The 21038-nt window shown below is 44.2% G+C and overlaps 1 non-coding gene across 1 annotated transcript; it reads left to right on the top strand.

Annotated features, from left to right (window-relative positions):
• Positions 1–811: 811 nt before the first annotated feature.
• LOC133095844 (U6 spliceosomal RNA) lies at positions 812–918 on the top strand. The gene has a single exon (XR_009701701.1). It is a non-coding gene; the product is annotated as a U6 spliceosomal RNA (small nuclear RNA).
• The last annotated feature ends 20120 nt before the right edge of the window (positions 919–21038 follow it).

Raw genomic sequence — 21038 nt, 5'->3', positions numbered from 1 at the left:
AGCTTTTAGGCAATAGAGCCAAGGCTCTGCAGAGGGGAGGGTTCCGTGTCCTTAAGGATGGCTGCTGCTGGGAATTCTCATTCCACACCTGACCACCTCCCCTCCTTTGAATCTATTGATATTTCCTCTTCTGATGTCGTCCAGCATCACAATGTCTCTGCTACTCGAGCCCTCACAGTGATGAGACCATACAGAGCTGTCTGGTGTTGATCGTGGGCAACAAGGGAGCCCTGCCTCTCACTCCCTGTTTCCCTCTGATCAAGACATGGCAAAGGGCTTCCCTGGTGGTGCAGTGGTTGGGAGTCTGCCTGCTGATGCAGGGGACGCGGGTTCGAGCCCTGGTCTGGGAGGATCCCGCGTGCCGCGGAGCTGCTAGGCCCGTGAGCCACAAACTGCTGAGCCTGCGCGTCTGCAGCTTGTGCTCCGCAACGGGAGAGGCCGCGATAGTGAGAGGCCCGTGCACCGCGATGAAGAGTGGCCCCCACTTGCCACAACTAGAGAAAGCCCTCGCACAGAAACGAAGACCCAACACAGCCAAGAATAAATAAATTAATTAATAAAAAACTACAGGGAGAACAATGATTAAAAAAAAAAAAGACATGGCAAAGTTCATTTGCACATTCAACAAATAGTATTCTTTTCATAAAGCAAGCATAAGTTTATTAAGTTATCTTAGCATCTAATTGAGGAAGAGGGTGAAGAAGGAAGAGAATACAATCGTCCCTCGGCATCTGCGGGGGATTGCTTTCAGGACTCCCATGGACACCAAAATCCACAGCTACTCAAGTCCCTCATAGAAAATGCCCTGTACGTGCTCGCTTCGGCAGCACATATACTAAAATTGGAATGATACAGAGAAGATTAGCATGGCCCCTGCACAAGGATGACACGCAAATTCGTGAAGCGTTCCATATTTTTTGATTCACTTTTGTTATAAAGCAGAAACTAACACATCATTGTAAAGCAATTATACTCCAGTAAAGATGTTAAAAAAAAAAAAGAAAGAAAGAAAATGCCAGTCGGTCCTCCGTGTCCGCTGTTCTGCATCCGTAGATTCAACAAACCGTAGCTGGAAATCCATGGTTGGTTCATTCCGTGGATGTGCGATACTCAGATTGAGGGCTGACTGTATTTACAAACCCAGCACGTGCTTGACTCTGTGGTGGGTGCTCTAAATATATTATCTCATTTAATCCTTTCAACATTCCTGTGAGGTAGGCATTGTTCACGCATTTTGCAGATGTGAATATAATCACAAAGTCCATGTTATTGGGAACTTAGCCACCACCGTTACCCAGCCCAGTTTTGAGCACAATGGTCTAGGCAAGTATCTAGCACAGCATATGACTGATACATGATAGACAGGCTTGGCTGGATCCTGGTCCCTGATCAAGTTGATAAAGTTTTACCTAGTTTTTCCTGCCCTTCTGCCTTATTTCAGCACTCCAAACATATATTGGTGGAGAACCGGAAGTTCTGGGCATCGTATTAGGCTCTCTAAAGGAAAAGTCAAAGTCTTATATGCATTTATTTATACCTTACTTTTTCCTTCCAGGGATTTAAAGTGATTTACTGGGACTTCCCTCGTAGCGCCGTGGTTTAGAATGCGCCTGCCAAAGCAGGGGACACGGGTTCGATCCCTGGTCCGGGAAGATCCCACATGCCGCGGAGCAACTAAGCCCATGTGCCACAACTACTGAGCCTGCTCTCTAGAGCATGCGAGCCACAACTACTGAGCCTGCATGCCATAACTACTGAAGCCTGCGTGACTAGAACCTGCGCTCTGCAACAAAGAGAAGCCACCGCAATGAGAAGCCCACGCACCACAACGAAGAGTAGCCCCTGCTCGCCGCAACTAGAGAAAGCCCGTGGGCAGCAATGAAGACCCAATGCAGCCAAAAAAATAAAAATAAAATAAAAAATAAAAATAAAATAAAGTGATTTACCACAAAGATACCTACAATAACATGACTAAATACAAATAAGAATAAAATAATAGGATCATGGGTAACTTAAACATGACTAGTTAAAATAAAATAAAAGCTAATAACAGAAGAGGCAAAGTAAAATCATAAATATGTAGGCTATAAGGAATTATATAGTTGCCATAATTAAGCCTGAATTTTTACTTTTTGTTTACTACCAGCCAAACTGAATAGGAAAATATGGTCAGTTACATAGTCCTTATTCTTAGGAAAAGAAACTTCCTCAAGGGAAGCTTAGCTCTTCGAAAAATTTGGTTCTAAATTATATACCTCATACACAATTTCGTATTAGCTTCCACCCGCCCAACTCATGACAGAGTAGAAACTATATCATACATTCCTAGAGCAAAAGCAGTAAAGTAAAACTCTATAGTAAAGGTTAATAAAGAGGTTCTCAAGCTGGAATATAGAGTTTGTATCAGTTATCTGTTGCTGTGTAACAAATCTTCCCAAAGCTTAAAACAGCCACCGTTTTATTTGCTCATGATCCTGAGGGTCAGCAAATTGGGCTGAGCTCAGCTGGGCACTTCTACCAACACTCAGGCCTCACACTGCAGAGGTTCTGATAATGGGATGAGGCCCATTTATCAGCAGCAGATTAAAAAGCTCCTCAGGTGATTCTTATATATTGCCAAGCTTCAGAGTCATCAGCCTCATGCACAACACTAAATCACAACTGAGTGAAGGCTGTTCTTCCCGGGTGAGGTAAAGTCAAAAAGGACTTTGAGAAGTCTGAGACCCAGATTAGCCAAAACAATACTGAAAAAGAACAAAGTTGGAGAACTCATACTTGCTGATTTCAAAATTTACTGTAAAGCTACAGTAATCAAGACAGTGTGGCATGGCATTAAGAAGATGTATATATCAAGGGATCAGAATAGAGACTCCAGGAATAAACCCTCACATCTATAATCAACTGATTTTCAACAAGGGTGCCAAGATCATTCAATGGGGAAAGAAGGGTCTTTTCAACAATATGCAAAGGAATGATTCTGGACCCCTTTCTTCCATCATCTAAAAGAAGTTACTCAAAATAGGTCATAGACCTAAATGTAAGAGCTAGAACTATGTAACTCTTAAAAAAAAAAAAAAAAAAAAAGCATAGGATTATACACCATGACCAAGTGGGATTTATCCTAGGAATGTAAGGTTGTTTTTAAACCCAAAATTCAATTAATGTAACTCACTATAGTAATAGAAAAAAAGGACAAAAACCACACGGTCATCTCAATAGGTTCAGAAAAATCATTTCTCAAAATTCAACTTACGTTCATGATACAATTGCTCAATAAACTAAGGGGAAAAGGAAGCTTCCACAATTTAACATTATACTTAACACTAAAAGACTGAATGTGTGATGGAATATGATTCAGCCTTAAAAAGGAAGGAAATTCTGACACAGGCTACACCATGCATGAACCTAGTAGACATTATGTTAAGTGAAATAAGCCAGTCACAAAAAGATAAATACTGTATGATTCCACTTATATAAAGTACCTAGAGTAGTCTAATTCATAGGGACAGCAAGTAGAATGGTTGGTGCCAGAGGCTGAGAGGACAGGGGAACGGGGAGTTATTGTTTAAAGGTACAGAGTTTCAGTTTGGGATGATGAAAAGAGTTCCATGGATGATGGCGGTGATGGTTGCACAACAGTGCGAATGTACTAAATGACAATAAACAGTACCCTTAAAAATGGTAAAAATGGTAAATTTTATGTTATGTAATTTTATATTTCACCACAATTTTTTTTTTTTTTTGGCTGCGTTGGGTCTTTGTTGCTCCGCACGGGCTTTCTCTAGTTGCGGCGAGCAGGGGCTACTCTTTTTTTTTTTTTTTTTTTTTTTTAATTTATTTATTTATGGCTGTGTTGGGTCTTCGTTTCTGTGCGAGGGCTTTCTCCAGTTGCGGCAAGCGGGGGCCACTCTTCATCGCGGTGCGCGGGCCTCTCACTATCGCGGCCTCTCGTGTTGCGGATCACAGGCTCCAGACGCGCAGGCTCAGTCATTGTGGCACATGGGCTTAGTTGCTCCACGGCATGTGGGATCTTCCCGGACCAGGGCTCGAACCCGTGTCCTCTGCATTGGCAGGCGGATTCTTAACCACTGCACCACCAGGGAAGTCCCTCACCACAATTTTTAAAATAAAAATAAGTAAATACAATAGTGAAAGCCTGAATGCTTTCCTAAGACCGAGAACCAGGCAGGGATATCTGCTCTCATCACTTTCACTCAGCGTTGTCCTGGAATCTCCAGCCAGTGAAATAATGCAAGAAAAACAAATAAAAGGTATATAAACTGGAAAGGAAGAAGTAGAAATGTCTCTATTCACAGACAACATGATCCTGTACGTAGAAAATTCTAAGGAGTCTCCAAAAACGTACTAGAATGAATAAACCAGATCAGCAAGGCCACAGCACACAAAACCAATACGAAGTTAATTATATTTTAATATGCTAACAATGAACAATTCAGAAATGAAATTAAAAAGCAATTCCATTCACAATAGCATCAAAAAGAACAAAATACTTGGGAATCAATTTAACAAAAAAGTGTAAGAACTATGCACCAAAACCCCTAAAACATTGCTGAGATATTTACCTGAACGTCTGATCAAATGGAGAGGCGCACCATGCACATCAATTAGAAGGCTCAATTATTGTTAAAGAGGCAGTCCTCCCTAAATTGATCTAGAGATTCCACATAATCCCCACGAAAATCTCAGGAGGGCTCTTTTGGTATAATAGAATTTGACAACCTGACCCGAAAAGTTACATGGAAATGCAAAGAACCTAGAAGAGCCAAACAGTTTTGGCACTTACACTACCTGGTTTCAAAGCTTTCTATAAAGCTAGAGTAATCAGGACAATCTTTTTTTTTTTTTGGCCGCAACGCACAGCTTGTGGGACCTTAGTTCTCCAATCAGGGATCGAACTTGCACCCTTGGCAATGAAAGCACGGAGTCCTAACCACTGGACCGCCAGGGAATTCCCTGGGACAACCTTGTATTGGCATAGACGTAGACATATGGGTCAATAAAACAGAATGACATGTCCAGAAATAATCCCTTATGGTCACAATCAATTGCTTTCCAAAAAAGATGCCAAGGCAAAAAAAAAAAAAAAAGTATACCTTACCTCCCACTATACACAAAAATTCATTCTTAGATCTAAATGTAGGAGCTAAATAATTATTATCTACACTAATTCCAAAAATCTACCCCCCAAAAAACCCCCAGCTAACTAGCTCTTTGCTTTACTTCACTAGGGCAAATGACTAAGGTTAGAGGTGGGCCAAATATTTTGAATGCCATTGTCTGTTATTTTTGACACCTTTACCAATATTTTTCTCTCTGTGACCAGATTTTTCAAGCTGAGTGCCTTGGAAGAAAACCCCATCACATTACCCTGATGGACGTCTGCACTGGAAAGAAAGGTAATGGAATTTTTAAGTTGATCCCAAGGGTACTGAAAAATTCTAGATGGGTTCTGAACTCAGATTCTGTTCTAAAGAATAATGTTTTCCATCTAGAGAATTTGATTGACAGTTGCACTAATAATTTCTCAAATTTAGCTGTGATCATTCACCTTAATTTAATTTGAAGATGTAACAAGTAAAGGAAGACCTCCCCAGGGCTGTTCGCCACTGAGTTCCTTCGGCCTTAAAAGGCTGAGAGGGTCTACAAAATTCTAGGTCAGCAGCTGTGATTTGGGGGATTTCACAGACGGAGGAGCCCCAGTTTGTGTCTATCCTGACAGCCTAGGATGCTGCTGGTCAGGACCAAGCCTGCTTCTGTGAAATGCCTCCGAGGCAAGCAATCCCTCATTAATCTTAAGACTCAGTAGACCTGAGAAATGAACAGCTCTCTCTAGGGAGCAGCTGTAGGTTTGCCCATGTCTTCTGGATTCCTTCCAGCTTCTGGGTAGGTTTCTTTCTTGCAGTTCAGGAATGGGTGTGGGAAGCAGCAAGCTTCGGCTCTCCACCAGGGCAAGCGTATTCATTCACCTGCCAACACAAGCGGCAACTTGCGGGATCAACACTTCACTTCTTTTGTCTAGCGATTTGATACAAAGAAAATCAGGTCCCCTTCCCATGAGGCCAATATAAAGCAACTGTATTAAAAACAAGGTTATATACCCAAAACACAATTTCCATCTCTCTCCCTACCTACCCACAGATACTCATGGAAGTTGAATTTCAGACTAGCCATGCATGTCTTTTAGAAGATTAGCTTCCCTCCAACCAAACCAGCCAAACCTAAAACGTCTATTTCAGGTAGTAGTGACCTTCCTTTGTTTTAGAATGTGTCATGCTCCCATCAGAGACATTAAATCTTTCTCTTCTCATGAATTAAAATGTCACAATTAAGAATTGTAACTCAACATTTACCAGCCCTCATATGCCACTTCCTACCTGAGAATTTCATAACTTTCAAGATAAAATGACAGCTCACACAGTAGGAAAAAAAAAATAGATACTGTGTGAGTCTGAGCAAGTCATCGTCCTCTTCTAGAGAAAGTGTGTGCAGGGGTTAGCATGCAATCACAGTGTCTCTTTCAGGTCTACTCTTCCTCGATTTTATGATAGATTACAGAAAATGCTTAGGACCATCCTTAGTGTGTGACAAAGTTAAGCACGGCATGTGATCCCAGCTCTCCAATGTCATTTCTGAGTGTTTCTCCTGCTAGTACTCTATTTTACGTTATTTTTTTTTCAATGAAATAATGTTCTCATCATCCTGCCTCTTTTTGATATTTCCTTTTATGTTTTAAAAACAGCATCTTTTATCAGATTATAAAATTAGTACTGTTCATTACAAAATTCTAAAATATGAAGAGAGCCATAGATGAGTCCCACTGTAAAGCAAAGTCTCATTTTGAATAATGTCAGGAATCACACCTCCTCCCCCTAACTACTCTGAGAAGTTTAGATTATGTATACCGAATTTTCTAAAGCCAGGCACACCTGAGATATGTTTTGCTCAGGGACCTGCCCATTTGCAATCACTTCTTCCAGGAGATTCTGTGAGAGTCACTCATTTACAGACATTTTATTTCCTGCTTACGTCTAAAAACCACTTTGTGAGTCATGCCCATTTACTCACCTCCGTCGCTGTGTGTTGTCAGGTGTGTGATGGCAAACCAGCTGCCTGACAATGTCATTCTGTAACTGCCCCGCCCCAGGGAGCTGGGGCACACGGGCAGTGGTCCCCCTCCCACCACGGAAGTGCAGGGAGAAACTCCTGCTCCTCTCAACCTTGGGTCGGTGAATGATGTGGACCTGCCAACGACAAACGAGGCTTCTTCTGACTCATCCGTGCACAAAGCTGCTTTATCTCCCTCCTCTCACCCTTGTGCCCTCCCCAGCCTTTCCTCCAGACAAGCCAGGGATGGAAATGAAAGTGAGCACCCTGGGCCCAGAGAGCTAGGAGGCTGCTGAATCAGGAGCCCGCCAGCCTTGCAGCAATGGCCCCAGTAATGCCTCACGCCTGGGCCACGCCTTTCTCTGGAGACCGCAAAGTCCTTAAAGCACTGGCTTCTGAGTCCCATGCAGGCCCTGGGAAATGACTGGGCTATTTTCAAAGTCTGGGAAGCTAAGGCACAGTGGGGTCACAGTCGTGATGGACATCACACAAAAAGATGATTCAACGGGAACTGGGACTTCCATGTTATTTTTAACCCCTCCTCCCCCACCCTTTTTCCTGATATTTTCTGGAATCGAACTCATATTTTCAATGGATGGGGAAAGGGAATAACAACTTTGTACAAAATATAATCTACAAATAGCAATCCAGTGCTTTAGGACAGCCCAGAGAATCTCTGTTTGTGTGGCTTTTAGAATAGCTTTGCTTCCTGAACTCTCCCGGGAGCGTCTCCCCTTTCTGAAAGCTTTATTTCTTACAATGCCAGTGTCTTTTAGAAGGCAGTCACCTCAGGTTTTAAGATGGTTTCTCAGATTTTGATGTGCAGAAAAATCACCTGGAGATTGTATTAAAATGCAGAATCTGGGGCTTCCTTAGTGACGCAATGGTTAAGAATCCGCCTGCCAACACAGGGGACACGGGTTCGATCCCTGGTCCGAGAAGATCCACATGCCGCGGAGCAACTAAGCCCGTGCGCCACAACTACTGAGCCTGCACGCCACAACTACTGAGCCCACGTGCCACAACTACTGAAGCTGATGCGCCTAGAGCCCGTGCTCCGCAACAAGAGAAGCCACGACAATGAGAAGCCCGCACACTGCATCGAAGAGTAGCCCCCGCTCACCACAACTAGAGAAAGCCCGCATGCAGCAATGAAGACCCAACGCAGCCAAAAATAAATAAATAAAATAAATTTAAAAAAGAAAAATTGCAGAATCTGATCCGATAGACCTGGGTGGGGCCTGAGCCTCTGGATTTCTAATAAACTCTCAGCTGCTGCTGGTGGTCCAGTGATTACACTTTGAGTAGCAGGGGGCCAGCCAGAGAAACCCACCTGTGGACACTGCCCTCTTGAAAAATAAGACTTAGTGCACATCCATGGCTTCCCTCAACACCAGCTTTCTGGGAGCTTAATTATCGGAGTCTTTAATTATTCTGAGTTTAATTATCTTGACTCTTAAGAGTCTGATTTGCAAACCATGCTCATGTTAGCTCATCACAGCACTGGATGGAGGTAAGGAAGTCATGGTTGTTTAAAGCCTGTACAAACTAGGGAGATGGTTTTATCTCCGATCATACTTAACATAGTTAATAGACATGCTCCTTCGAAGAGTACTACCAGGTAAAATTGTTTGCTAAGCAACATTCCAATGCAATAGACTGAAAAAGAGACTAAATTAATAGGAGGTCACTTGAGAGTGAAGAGAAAAGTTACCTTTCAAACCAGCCATCCAGTGCATCTCAAGAACATAGTCCAGGCACATAAGAGGTTTTACTACATACATTTATCAGTGTCTGAAATGACCTTTCACCTCTGTCAAGTTATTCATGTGCCCAGTGGTTGTCATGGCAACGTTGATAACCAGCAGTGGCTTCTCAACACCTATGGAATGCCGGAGTCATCCGAGCAGTCTCATTTTCTAGTCTTCCAGCCTGTCACCCTATAAGCTAAGAGACGGTTGAGGCTCTAGGGCACAATTTCTAAGTAATTAGGGGTACTGCAGAGTCGAGGACCTTCCCAGACCTAAAACTTCAACCCACAGCCTCCAGGATCAGGAGACAGTCACCAAGGGAGGAACCTTGCCTGTGCTCTTCTGGCCCAGACAGCAAGGACAGAGACAAACGTGCGTCTGCTAACATCTACTGCCCACCAGCACCTTGCCCCGCGCCTCGGTGAGGGCAGGAGGGGGGAGATGGCGACAGCAGCGGGCCCAGCACGCTGCAATCCCCGAGTCCCCCCCGCTCCCCCAGCTCCAGCTTCCCCTAGACGGCAGACTTTCACTCTGTCCACAAATTCCTACAGCCCGACAACATAAAACTTCACTCACCTTTTTCTTTAATACTGGGAGATATTTCAAATGTACTGAAAAGTACAGATGATTTTGCAAATATGTATATACTAGCTTTATCAATTATCGACATTAAATATTTTTGACAGAAACAAATGTCCAGGTAGAGTTGATATTCCCTGAGTACTCGTACCCAATCCTCTTTCTCTCCTTCTTTCCAGAGCTATTACCATGCTTTGCTATTTGTCATTCCCATGCATATTTTACATCATGACTTCATATGTTAGTGATAATACAAATATGTTATGCTTTGCATGGCTTTAGACAAATGGCATCCCACTATATGCAGCTTCTTAAAAACATTTTTTTTCACCGAAAATTATGTTTATGAGATGTATCCATGTTGACACATGTAACTCTAGTTCGTCCATTTTAATTTGCTGTATAGTATTCCACTGCATGAATAAAAACAATTATTTATCTACTCTCCTGTTCATGGGCACTGAAGTTGCTTGAAATTTTCTCTTACAGATAAAGTTGCCATGAACATACTTGTAAAGTCCCCTTGTGTGCATGTCCTAGATTCATTACCTAGAAGTAGGGTTGCTGGGACACAGAATAGCATAGCTTTCCTTTTGCTAGATGCTTCCAATTTGCTTTCCAAAGTGTACCAGCTTACAATACCACCAGCAGTGGGGAGAGTTCCTATCTTTCCACATCTTCACCGACACATAGAATAGTCAGACTTTTTAGTTTCTGCTCATCTAGCAGGAATAAAATGGTATATTCCTCCCTCTTTAAAAACAGCCTCTTGAGATATAATTCATAGACCATACAATTCATCCATTTAACGTGTACAATCTGATGGCTCTGAGTTTATTTACAGAGGTGGGCATCCATCACCACAATCTATTGTAAATTATTTTCATTGCCCCAAAAAGAAATCCAGTTCCTCTTAGTTGTCACCCCCATACCCCACTCCCCATCTCCCCAGGCCTAGGCAACCACTGACCTACTTTCTGTCCCTATAGATTTGCCTGTTCTGGACCTTTCATATAAGTTCATAAAAGAAGGAACCACACTTTCCTTCTTTTCACAAATTCCTACAACTTGACCACATAACATTTTGCTTAGTGTTTTTCTGTAATTTGGGGAAAGATTCAATATGTGGTTGGTGCCCATTTTAATTTGTATTTCCCTAATTACTAGTAATTCAGACAATGTCTTCATATGCTTATTGGCCATTTGGGATTCTTCTTGAAAATGCCAATTTACATTCTTTTATCCATTTTTAAATAGGATTGCTTGCCTTCTCCTTGTTTATTTGTAGAACTTAGTTACATATTCTGTACAGGCGTCCTTTATCGGTTCAATATGTTGCAGATATTGTTGGAAGGCAATGCTCCCTGGATTTCCCAGTGTTCCCTGCACTGTCCAGACCTTTTGGAGCAGCAAATATTGACATGCTATAAAGGTAGAAATGGTCTCCTTTCTCCCCAAACCCATTTTTCTCTTCATTTTCTAAAGGTGATAAACCCAGAGCCATTTGTTTACATTCCAAATGGTTGTAAAAACCCAGAGAACTTCCTCTCCTCTCCCCAGGGGGGAGTGGTTTAGATTAGAGAGCAAAGGTCTCTCCCTCTACCTCCAGAGTGCAAGGGAGGGACAGATGTGCCGGCAGCATCTATACTGGCTCTGAGAGCCATCATTCTCCAGCTCTTCCCTGTGTTACAAGCCCCTGGGCCTGCAGGACACATCTGCCCTCACTGCGTTGCCTGCTGGGAATTGGCAGTAAGACTGATAATGTCAGCAAATCATTGGTCTCTTCTCTGATCCAGAAACCTCATGCTTCCAGTTAGGATACTAAATGAATAATAGATATAAAAACTTAACTGGTATCCTCTCCTGGTCTGAAGCTTATCTTTTCCCTTTGTTTATGCTGTCTTTTTTTTTTTCATTGTAGTAAAACATACATACATAAAATTGACCACTTTAACCATTTTTTAATGTAGGTTTCATTGGCATCAATAAAGTCACAATGTTATGCAACTATCAACCCTATCTATTTCTAGAAATGTTTCATCTTCCAAAACTGAAACTCTGTACCCATTGAACACCAACTCCCTCCCCCTCCCCCCCCTCCCCCAGCCCCCCTTCTACTTTCCGTCTCCATGAATTTGGCTACTCTGGGACCTCATATAAGTGGAATCATACAGTATTTGTCCTTCTGTGACTGGCTTATTTCACTCAGCATAATGTCTTCAAGGTTCACCCATGTTGAGGCATATGTCAGAATCTCCTTCCTTTCTTTTTTTAAAATTGTGGTAAAATACACATAATAGGGAATTTACCATCTTAACCCTTTTTAAGTGTATAACTGAATGAACCTAAGTAGATTCACATTGTTGTATAACTATCACCACCATCCATCCCAGAACTCTTTTCATTTTGCAAAACTGAAACTGTATATCCGTTAAAAAATAACTCCCCATTCCTCCCTTTTTAAGGCTGAATAATATTATACCCATAGTATGTATACAGCACATTTTGTTTATCCATGTATCTGTCAGTGGACACTGGGGTTGTTTCCACATTTTCCCTATTGTGAATAATAGTCCTATGAACGTGGGTGTACAAGTATCTGAGTCCCTGCTTTGTTTATGCTTTTGATGAAAAAAAATTTTTTTAAGTTTTACTTTTTTTTTTTAAGATTTTTTTTTTTTTTTTGGATGTGGACCATTTTTAAAGCCTTTATTGAATTTGTTACAATATGACTCCTGTTTTATGGCTACAAGGCATGTGGGATCTTAGCTCCCCGACCAGGGATCGAACCTACACCCCCTGCATTAGAAGGCAAAGTCTTCACCACTGGACCGCCAAGGAAGTCCCTTAAGTTTCAACTCATTCACTTTTTCCACCCTTTCCTTTATGGTCTGAGGGTTTTGTTTTTTGTTTTGTTTTGTTTTTTATACCCCATGAAACATCATTTTTTGAGTACACCATGCTTGCTATAGCGGCCTGCCTGCTTCTGGCTCCTGTTGCCCTGAAATCAGAATGCGGAGGCTGTTCACCCCCAGCCCAGGCTCTAGGCCAACGCTGCCCAAAGCAAAGTAGACAGAGCTTGCTGGCTGGTTTCACGCAAACCCGATTCCCTGGACCCACTCATCGGGCTCTTCTGTCTGCTCTCCTTAGGCCCAACCCCAGGCTCGGCGCTCCAGCCTCACGTCTGGCTCCTCTTGGCTGAGTCCTGTCCACTCTCGTTGGTTCTTCTAATGAATAATCTTGTGCCTGAACTTAATCCCAGAGTCTGGGGCCTTGTTGTGTTCTGTGCCTGGTCCCCCAAACTCCCCAGAGATCATGTGGTTGCCTGAGTTCCACTCAGCTGCTTGCTCCAGGGATCTTTCGTAACCCTCACCCCAGGCCAGGGAAGTCTTGGATGGCCAGGGTCTTGGGTCACTGCCTCTCCCCCATCGCTGTTTAGACTACAACCAGAGATACTTAACATTCTTCATGAAACCACACTGACCATTATTCATTCTGCCTTTTTTTAATGTGAAAATTAAATTAATAAAAGGAAAGCTCACTAAAATGGAGTCGGGAGGCCACAAGGGGGTGGTCTCACTACCGTACCACCCTGTTATCATTACAGATCCCAACGGGAAGAAACTTCCCTTTTTTTTTTTACCATGCTGCATGGCTTGCAGGATCTTAGTTCCCCCACCAGGGATCAGGGATCGAACCCGGGCCCCAGCAGTGAAAGTGCTGAGTCCTAACCACTGGACCTTGAGGGAATTCCCTGGAAGAGACTTACCTTGCATCTCCGGCAGGAAGTGACACTTCTTTACTACCCAGCAGGAAGAAGAAAGATTTCTCCTCGCCTGGCAACAGCCCAGCCAATGAGAGACTGTCACAACTCAGCCAGTGGAAGGCCACTATACTTCGAACTCCCAGTTTCCTCCAGAAACAGTGTCCAGCTCTGTTACCTCCAGGGCACTGACGGTGTGGTCTGGTCCAGGAGCCCCTCATCTCCACATGGACCTCCTGGAATCTCTCCATTGTACGCCTTGGCAGAGCTGCTGTGGCCATTCCCACTGTCAAGAACTCACTCAACAGAAACATTTTTTTAGGTTTTTTTTTTAGTTTTTTTTTTTTTTTTTTTTTTTGGCTGGGCCATGCGGCTTATGGGATCTAAGTTCCCCGACCAGGGATCAAACCCGTACCCCCTGCAGCGGAAGCACGGAGCCCTAACCACTGGACCGCCAGGGAATTTCCTTCAACAAGATTTTAAACAAGTATTTATTGAGGCACTAACAGGTGGCCAGCCCTGAAGATGCAAAAGTAAATAAACAAAATAATTGAAATCAAGTTCTCAAAGGGTTCTTTGTACACCTGTGTTCACAGCAGCACTGTTCACAAAAGCCAAAAGGTGGAAGTAAGCCAAGTGTCCATCAATGGATGAATGGATAAACAAAATGTGGTCTATACACACAACGGGAAATTATCCGGCCTTAAAAAGGAAAATCTGGCATATTCTGCAAAATGGCTGAATCTGGAAGAAAGTATGCCAAGTGAAATATGCCAGTCACAAAAGGACAAATACTATATAATTCCGCTTAAATGAGGTGTCTCAAATTCATAGAGACAGCAGGTAGAATGGTGGTTGTCAGGGGTTGTGGAGAGGGAGGATGGGGATTTAGTGTCTGGTGGGGACAGGGGTTCGGTTTGGGGAGACGTATGGTGGTGATGGTTGTACAGCAACGTGAATGTACTTAATGCCACTGATCTGTGAGAACTGCAAACACTCTCCACGTGAAAGACTCCATTCAAACCCCTTACTAAGCGACCCGAGCAAACTCTAGTACGGCTTCTGGCAGCCTCAGCCCCCGTCCCTGGGAAGCCCGCACGCCTCCCACCTCAGTGTTCTTCTCTGGAAAAACACAAAGCTGCCAAAAGAAATTTACCATTTGTTCCAGCCAACCCCTTACTGATACGCCCCTGACCTCCCTTTCTTGGAGCATTTGCTAAAAAAAAAAAAACCAAAAACTTACAATTGTAAATCTTTCCTCTGTCCTTTTGAGATGTGTGTGTTTCTGCTACAACCCAGGATGATTTTTCTCAAAGACCTCAAAGCCATTCCTTTCCTTTTTTTTTTTTAATTTTATTTATTTATTTTTATATAGCAGGTTCAAAGCCATTCCTTTCAAGTGTCATCATCAAGCAGGACAGGGCCACTGGCTCCCATTCGCTGTAGGAGGGGAGAAGCCTCACTGAGAAATGCCGTTTAGTGGACACAGCTGGCCTGATGGGGTTTACACTGACGAACCCTCTCACCAGCTTTTTGTAACATTTCGCTGCCCTGACTCTGCTTGAGCCCAGCCTGCTGCCCCTCCCCACTCCCGTTCTCCCTTGACAAGGCCTGATCATCCCTGGCAGGTTGAAAGGAGCTCAGCTGTTTCCCCTTGATGTGGGAAAGCGTTCAACCAGATACGCTGTCTAGTGAGAGAAGCCAGGTGCAGAGCTGCGGAATACCATCATTTGTTTAAAGGGGGGAGGGGCAAGTTTTATATACGTACTTGCCTGTGTGCACAAAACCTGTGAAAGTCATACAAGAAGGTACTATTGCTTTTAAAGTTTACGTTTGGAGAGGGGAATTGAGTAGCTGGGGGGATGAAGGGGAGTGAGATATCCTTTCAAATCTTTTGAATTTTGAAACGTGACTAATAATACTATTTCCAGGGGGAAAAAGTTTAAATAGAAACAAAACAAAATGAGTAGGGCCAAAATTGAGAAGTGAAGTCACAGAAATGCAAAATTCTTTTATCTTTTTAATTGAGATATAATTCACATATCTTGAAATTCACCATTTTAAAGTGTACAGTTCAGTGATTTTTAGTATACACAGAAAGTTGGGCAACCATCACCACTGTCTAATTCTGGAACTTTTTCATCACTCCAAAGGGAAACCCCTTATCTGTTAGCAGTCACTCCTCATGTCCCCTCCACCGAGTCCTTGGTAACCATTAATCTGCTTTCTGTCTCTTTGGATCTGCCACCTATGGACATTTCAGGTAAATGGGATCATACATGTGGTTCTTTTCGACTGGCTTCTTTCACTCAGCAAAATGTCTTCAAGGTTCATCCATGTGGATGTGTCAGAATTTCATTCATGTGTCAGAATTTCATTCCTTTTTATTGCTGAAAAATATTCCATGGTACGGACATACCTATTTTGTTTACCCGCTGATGGACAGCTGGGTTGTTTCCACTTTTGGGCTATAATGAATAATGCCGCAGAAATGCAAAATCTGATCCACACTAAGTCCAAGGTTTCCTAATACTCAATATAAAAGCTGGGCAGCGTGTCCAGCTACAAAGTGGATGTTTTCTGTACGCATTTTAATACACATTTAAAATACATTCTGGTGCAACTATGAAAAGGTCAAAATTTCATTTAAGTCAAATCTTCCCTTTCCCGTCCCTTGCATTCTCACCCACCTGCCTTGCTTCTTCCGTCCTTTCCTTCCCTCGTCTGTCTGCTGCTACCCTCTCTCTCTCCGAATTCCCAGTCCCTCCCCGTTCTCCCTCCCGAATAACTGACCTTTCTTCCTTTACTGGGCATTTTTTTATTCCCCTTCTTTGCCAACATGTACAATCATCATTTCCAAATTAATTCAACCTGGAAAAAAAAAATCTAAAAGCTGGCACCCGGGAGCTTTCTTTGAATAGTCACATTTGCCATTAGCTCTTTACCTGCAGGCCAAGAGGTTTGCTGAAACCCCCCCTGCTCCCCTGCTCCCACAAGTGTGAACTGTGGTCTTTTTAAGCCCAGGTTTACTGAGCCCCAGAGACTCTCTTAACAGAGATTAGGATCAGCAACTGGACAGTGTTTAGCTGCAGATAAGATCTGGAGAAGCAGGCGGGAGGTCTCCACACACACACACACACACACACACACACCCTCCAGAGCAACCTCTGTGCCTGGAGTCTCTCCTGGGAGTCAGAGTAAACACCAAAGATAAGGGCTCAGACTCTTCCGCCGCCATCTCTGTCCATCCGGCCTCCAGAGAGAATTCCTAGGGAGACAGGCCTTGTTTACCAGACAGGCGTCCTTGGGAGTCAAAGATCAGAGCTTCAGGTCAATCCTTGCTCGGAAGCTTAGGTCATTCTGGTACAGCCTGAATAAAACTTGTTTGGATTTTTAAATTATGTCATTGTCCCCTCAGTGGCTAAAATGCTCTTTAGGGGAACACAGACACATAGCTCTTTAAACTGTATCCTTGCCTCTGTACTCGCCCTGTGGGAGCGGCCAGCATCCTACCCCCCGGACTCCTGTCACAGTGCTCACTGCTGCCTGCCCCCTCCCCTCGCCCTGTCCCCTCATCCCACACAGCGACCCAGGCTGACCTCTGCCCCACATCTCCCTGTCAGTCCCCCTCCCCCCCATCTAAACCGTTCCGTGTCTCCCTGGTACGAGCAGGACAACATCCCGATCTCAGCCTGATGCACGGACATGTAGGACGTGCCCCAGTGGGCTCCGCATCTGCCCATCCCTGTTCTCTCTCCCCCAGCCAGGCGGGTTGACCCACTCTCTCCTCTGAGCACCCCAAGCCAGGCAGGTTGACCCACTCTCTCCTCTGAGCACCCCAAACGCTTTCCAGCCTCTGCTCAGACCACGCTCCACTCTCCGTCCACAATGCTCCTTATTTCCTCATTCAACAAATATTGACAAAGTCCCCACGATGTGCCGTGGTGGGACGTCACGGTGACACAGCCAGTGAGGGCGGCAGGCAAGGATGCAGGCTGTTCCAAATGCAGTGTGGGCAGGGGTTTGGGGTGGGGAGCAGGGCTCTGGGGGAGAGGAAACCAGGTGTGGGGGGGGGACGACAGGGAAGAACATCAGGCACACTTAACCTCGTGCTTTCAGCAGCTGTTAGGGAGACAGAGTTACACCCATTCCAGAGCAGAGGAGGCCGAGGGCTAGCACCCAGCAGAGGCCACTCCGCTGTATCTTGCTCCCAGGCCGTCTCCTCCACCAGCCTCCCCAGGCCAGACAGACCTAACAACAGAAGCTCCTACCTTCTGCCTTTCGTTTTGAGAGCAATGGCCTAAGCCTTGTCTTGGCAGCGTTTTTAAACTTTGTGGGCATGGCACATCTCCTCCCCCCGGCTGGCTGTGTCCCTGTGGGCAGGGCAGAGTTTCATATATATGACTTTGTACGGAGTAGGCAGCCAATAAATATCTGCTGAATGAATAAGTGAGTGAATGTACTCCTAGCACCTGATTATCTATCCAAAATCATCTGTCCAAAAAAATAGCTCCACAAAACGGAGAGGATTGCTCTTCCCTACTTTACAGGGAGTGCTGAATAGATTAATTCATTTGTGTCCCTAATGACGCCTGAAATCTTCAGATTATAAACACTAAATCTTTAGCAGACTCACAGATATAGAACACAAACTAGTGGTTACCAGTGGGGAGAAGAAAGGGGGGAGGGGCAAGATAGGGGTAGGGGTGTAAGAGGTACAAACTACTAGGTATAAAATAAGCTACAAGGATACATTGTACAACATGGGGAATATAGCCAATAGTTTATAATAACTATAAATCCTTAAAACTGTGAAGCACTAAGAAAATCGTGAATCACTATATTGTACACCTGTAACTTACATAATATTGTACAGCAACTGTACTTCAATAAATATATATATATATGATTAAGAAAAAAATCCCCACTAAATCTTGGTGGCTGAACAAAAAGCTTAAAAAATAAAATATATTTTATCTCATAATAGGGGGCCTTGATTACCCTTCATTAATAACCATAAAGGCTCATTTAAACTGAAAGCACAAAGAGCGGAGAGCATAGGATATGGGGAAAAAATGTATTTTTTCCCTTTAAATGTCATTTCTCTTTTTTGCAGTGTCTAGAATGATTACTGAGCCCTGGGCGTATCCTGCCAAAATCAGAAGAAATGTATACGGCAATGCACAGCTCAGAGCTGGCCTCTTCCCAGAGGCTGGAAAGCCCGGTTCCTTCAAAGCCAGGACACCGAAGCTTTGCAGGAGCTTCTCACTCAGCAAAAGGCTGAGGGAGCTCCACCCAGACCCCAAGCACCTACCAGCTTTTGTCTCTGGGAGAAAATGCTGCTGAGTCCTGACAGAATCTGCAAGGAGATTAAAAATAATTGAGGGAGATCCCCAGCTCTGCTCTCCTCCCTTCCCCTCTGGGCACGTGGCCACCCGCTCCCAGGGGGCCTTGGGGGAGCGCGGGGCTTGGATGAACACACCCTTCTTCTTCCAGGCTGTCCTCGTCTGTTGGGGGGACACTTAACCCTTCATCTTCCTCCCGCCCCTCTGGCTGCCCCTGCTTGCCACTGTTCTTGTGTCCTCCACTTTCTCCCACCCCACGTGCACTGTCCTACCTGCCTTCAGTGTTGAAAGCAACGTTCTCTTCCCGCGTCTACTCCTCACACTCTGTCAGGCAACTCACTTATTCCTATAATGTCAAACCCCCCTCTTCACCCCTCCCCCAAGTGGCAACTCCCACATCACCACATCGACTTAACACACTTGCAAACTCATTATTCCCCCAAAGTACCTTGTTCTGTCTCCCCAGACCTGATCGCGTCCTGATTCTCCATCTTGGTGGATTGTACCGCTGTCTCCCCTGGCACCATCAGGGCCGGAAACCTGGGAGTCAGTGAGTTGCTCTCCTCCCGTCCCTACGGCTGCATCTTCATGTGCTCTCAAGTCGAATCCTCTCCATCCCGGGTACCACTGCCTCCGAAAGGCCCACTTTCTCGTTAGCCTCCAAAGTGGCTTTTCTGTCTCCAGTCTCTTGCCCAGTCCAACGTCCACATTGTGGCCAAAGGGATATTTCTAAAATGCCAGTCTGTTATGTTCTCTTTCTACTTACATTCCTTCAGTGGGACTGCACTGCCTAAAGCAATGGTTTCTAAACCTGGTTAATAGACCTGAGAGCTTTTTTAAAAATGGAGACTCACAGGACCCAAGAAAGGCCAAGTCAGGATCTCCAATGAGTGGTAAGAGGGTAGCCCTGCCATGGACCTGATTTTGAAATCCACTTGCCTAAAAAATCAATTTAAATTCTTTTGAAGCACCTTGGCCCCAAAACTCACCCTACTCTTCAGCATCCTTAATGATTTCATTTCCCGCCGGGACACCCCTTCTCTGTCCGAGCTATTCTGCTATCTGGACACCCTCTCCAGCTGAAGCCTTCCTGTGCCCCCAGGCAAAATCAATACCATCCTTCTCTGGGCCTCCTCTGGACTGTGTAGTCGGGGAAACCCCTACTATATCAGGTATCACATGGTACCTCTAGTGCATTTTTTAAGAAGACGTCTCTCTCTCCAGCTGGACTCCAGACTAACTCCCTGAGACAAGTCTTAAATAGCTTTGCATCCCTCAAGTCCCAGCACAGGGCTGGCACACAATTTGTTCTCAATAAATATGTATTAAATGCATGACTAAATGAAGAAGAATACGAGGAAACACATTCTTTCCACGTTCAGAATTTTATAGAGATGAAATAATATGAAGAACCACCAACAATTTTTAGTTTCTGAAGTTTTAAAATTTCTAAAAGCCCAGAAACTTGCCATTTTCTGCCTGAAGTCTCAAATCTCCACATCATCACTACAAGTCTCTTTTCCCAGGATCCTCAACCAGAACCTCCAAGCAGTGGTGTCCTAGGAGAGGGAGACCTTATCGAGGGTACAGACAATAAGGGATGGGTTTGCCTGCAAAGATTTTAACGACAATAATAAGCCAATTAAAACTCCCTCTGCTTTTTATTACCACCATGTGCTGGCAATTCTAAGCAATGTGAGTGATAAAATTCTGCTGGTCCTTTGCCCACCAAGTAACCCCGTCCTCTTGTGATCCTTTTTTTCCATTGTCATAAGTGAAAATATGTATGATCTTTAAAGTTTTATCAATTAAAGAGAGAGAGAGAGAGACCTGAAATCTGTCCATGATGAATTAATACTACCTCTCCTTGACCTTCCTTGGCCTGCTCTGAAAAGATTCTTAAGATAAAATAGAGATAAAAGAATTATGCATTCATCGAAATGTAATCTTTTTATTTCCTTTTCTCGTAGGGGCACACACCAACGAAATAAAAGATTTCCAGGCCATCTCTGCTGTTTGTATATCCTTCACTAAGCAAACAGTTCTGTTAGAATCTGAGATGCAGTTCTGGGTAAAGATACACGATGAGCACACACAACTCATTTCATTCCTCCTGAAATGCTAAAAACCAAAGAAACAAAACCGGCACATGGCCAGGGAGAATGAGGGAGGAGACAAAATAAAACTTTGGAAGCTGGAAAACAGACGGACAGTGGTAAGTGACTTTGCTGACCTGAAAAGACTGAGTGTAACCAACGGGGGAAGCTGAGAACAGCCTGACGTACAGCCCAGAATCCTTAAAAGATGCAGGGAATGGCAGCACGAGGGGTCCCAGGAGCCAGCAGTAAAGGAGGTGCGACTTTCCTCCCCGGGAGGTCGAGGATGAAAGCTGTTTAACAAGCAGTTAGATCTGCGGATCCCCTCCCCCACTCCACGACTGCTCCTCCCCCATGGCAACAGCGGGGAGATCTATTG

Source organism: Eubalaena glacialis, chromosome 7 (assembly GCF_028564815.1).
Source record: "Eubalaena glacialis isolate mEubGla1 chromosome 7, mEubGla1.1.hap2.+ XY, whole genome shotgun sequence".
NCBI classification, from domain to species: Eukaryota; Metazoa; Chordata; class Mammalia; order Artiodactyla; family Balaenidae; genus Eubalaena; species Eubalaena glacialis.
The sequence above is the reverse complement of the archived record's forward strand: the minus strand, read 5'-3'. Positions and strand labels throughout refer to the sequence as shown.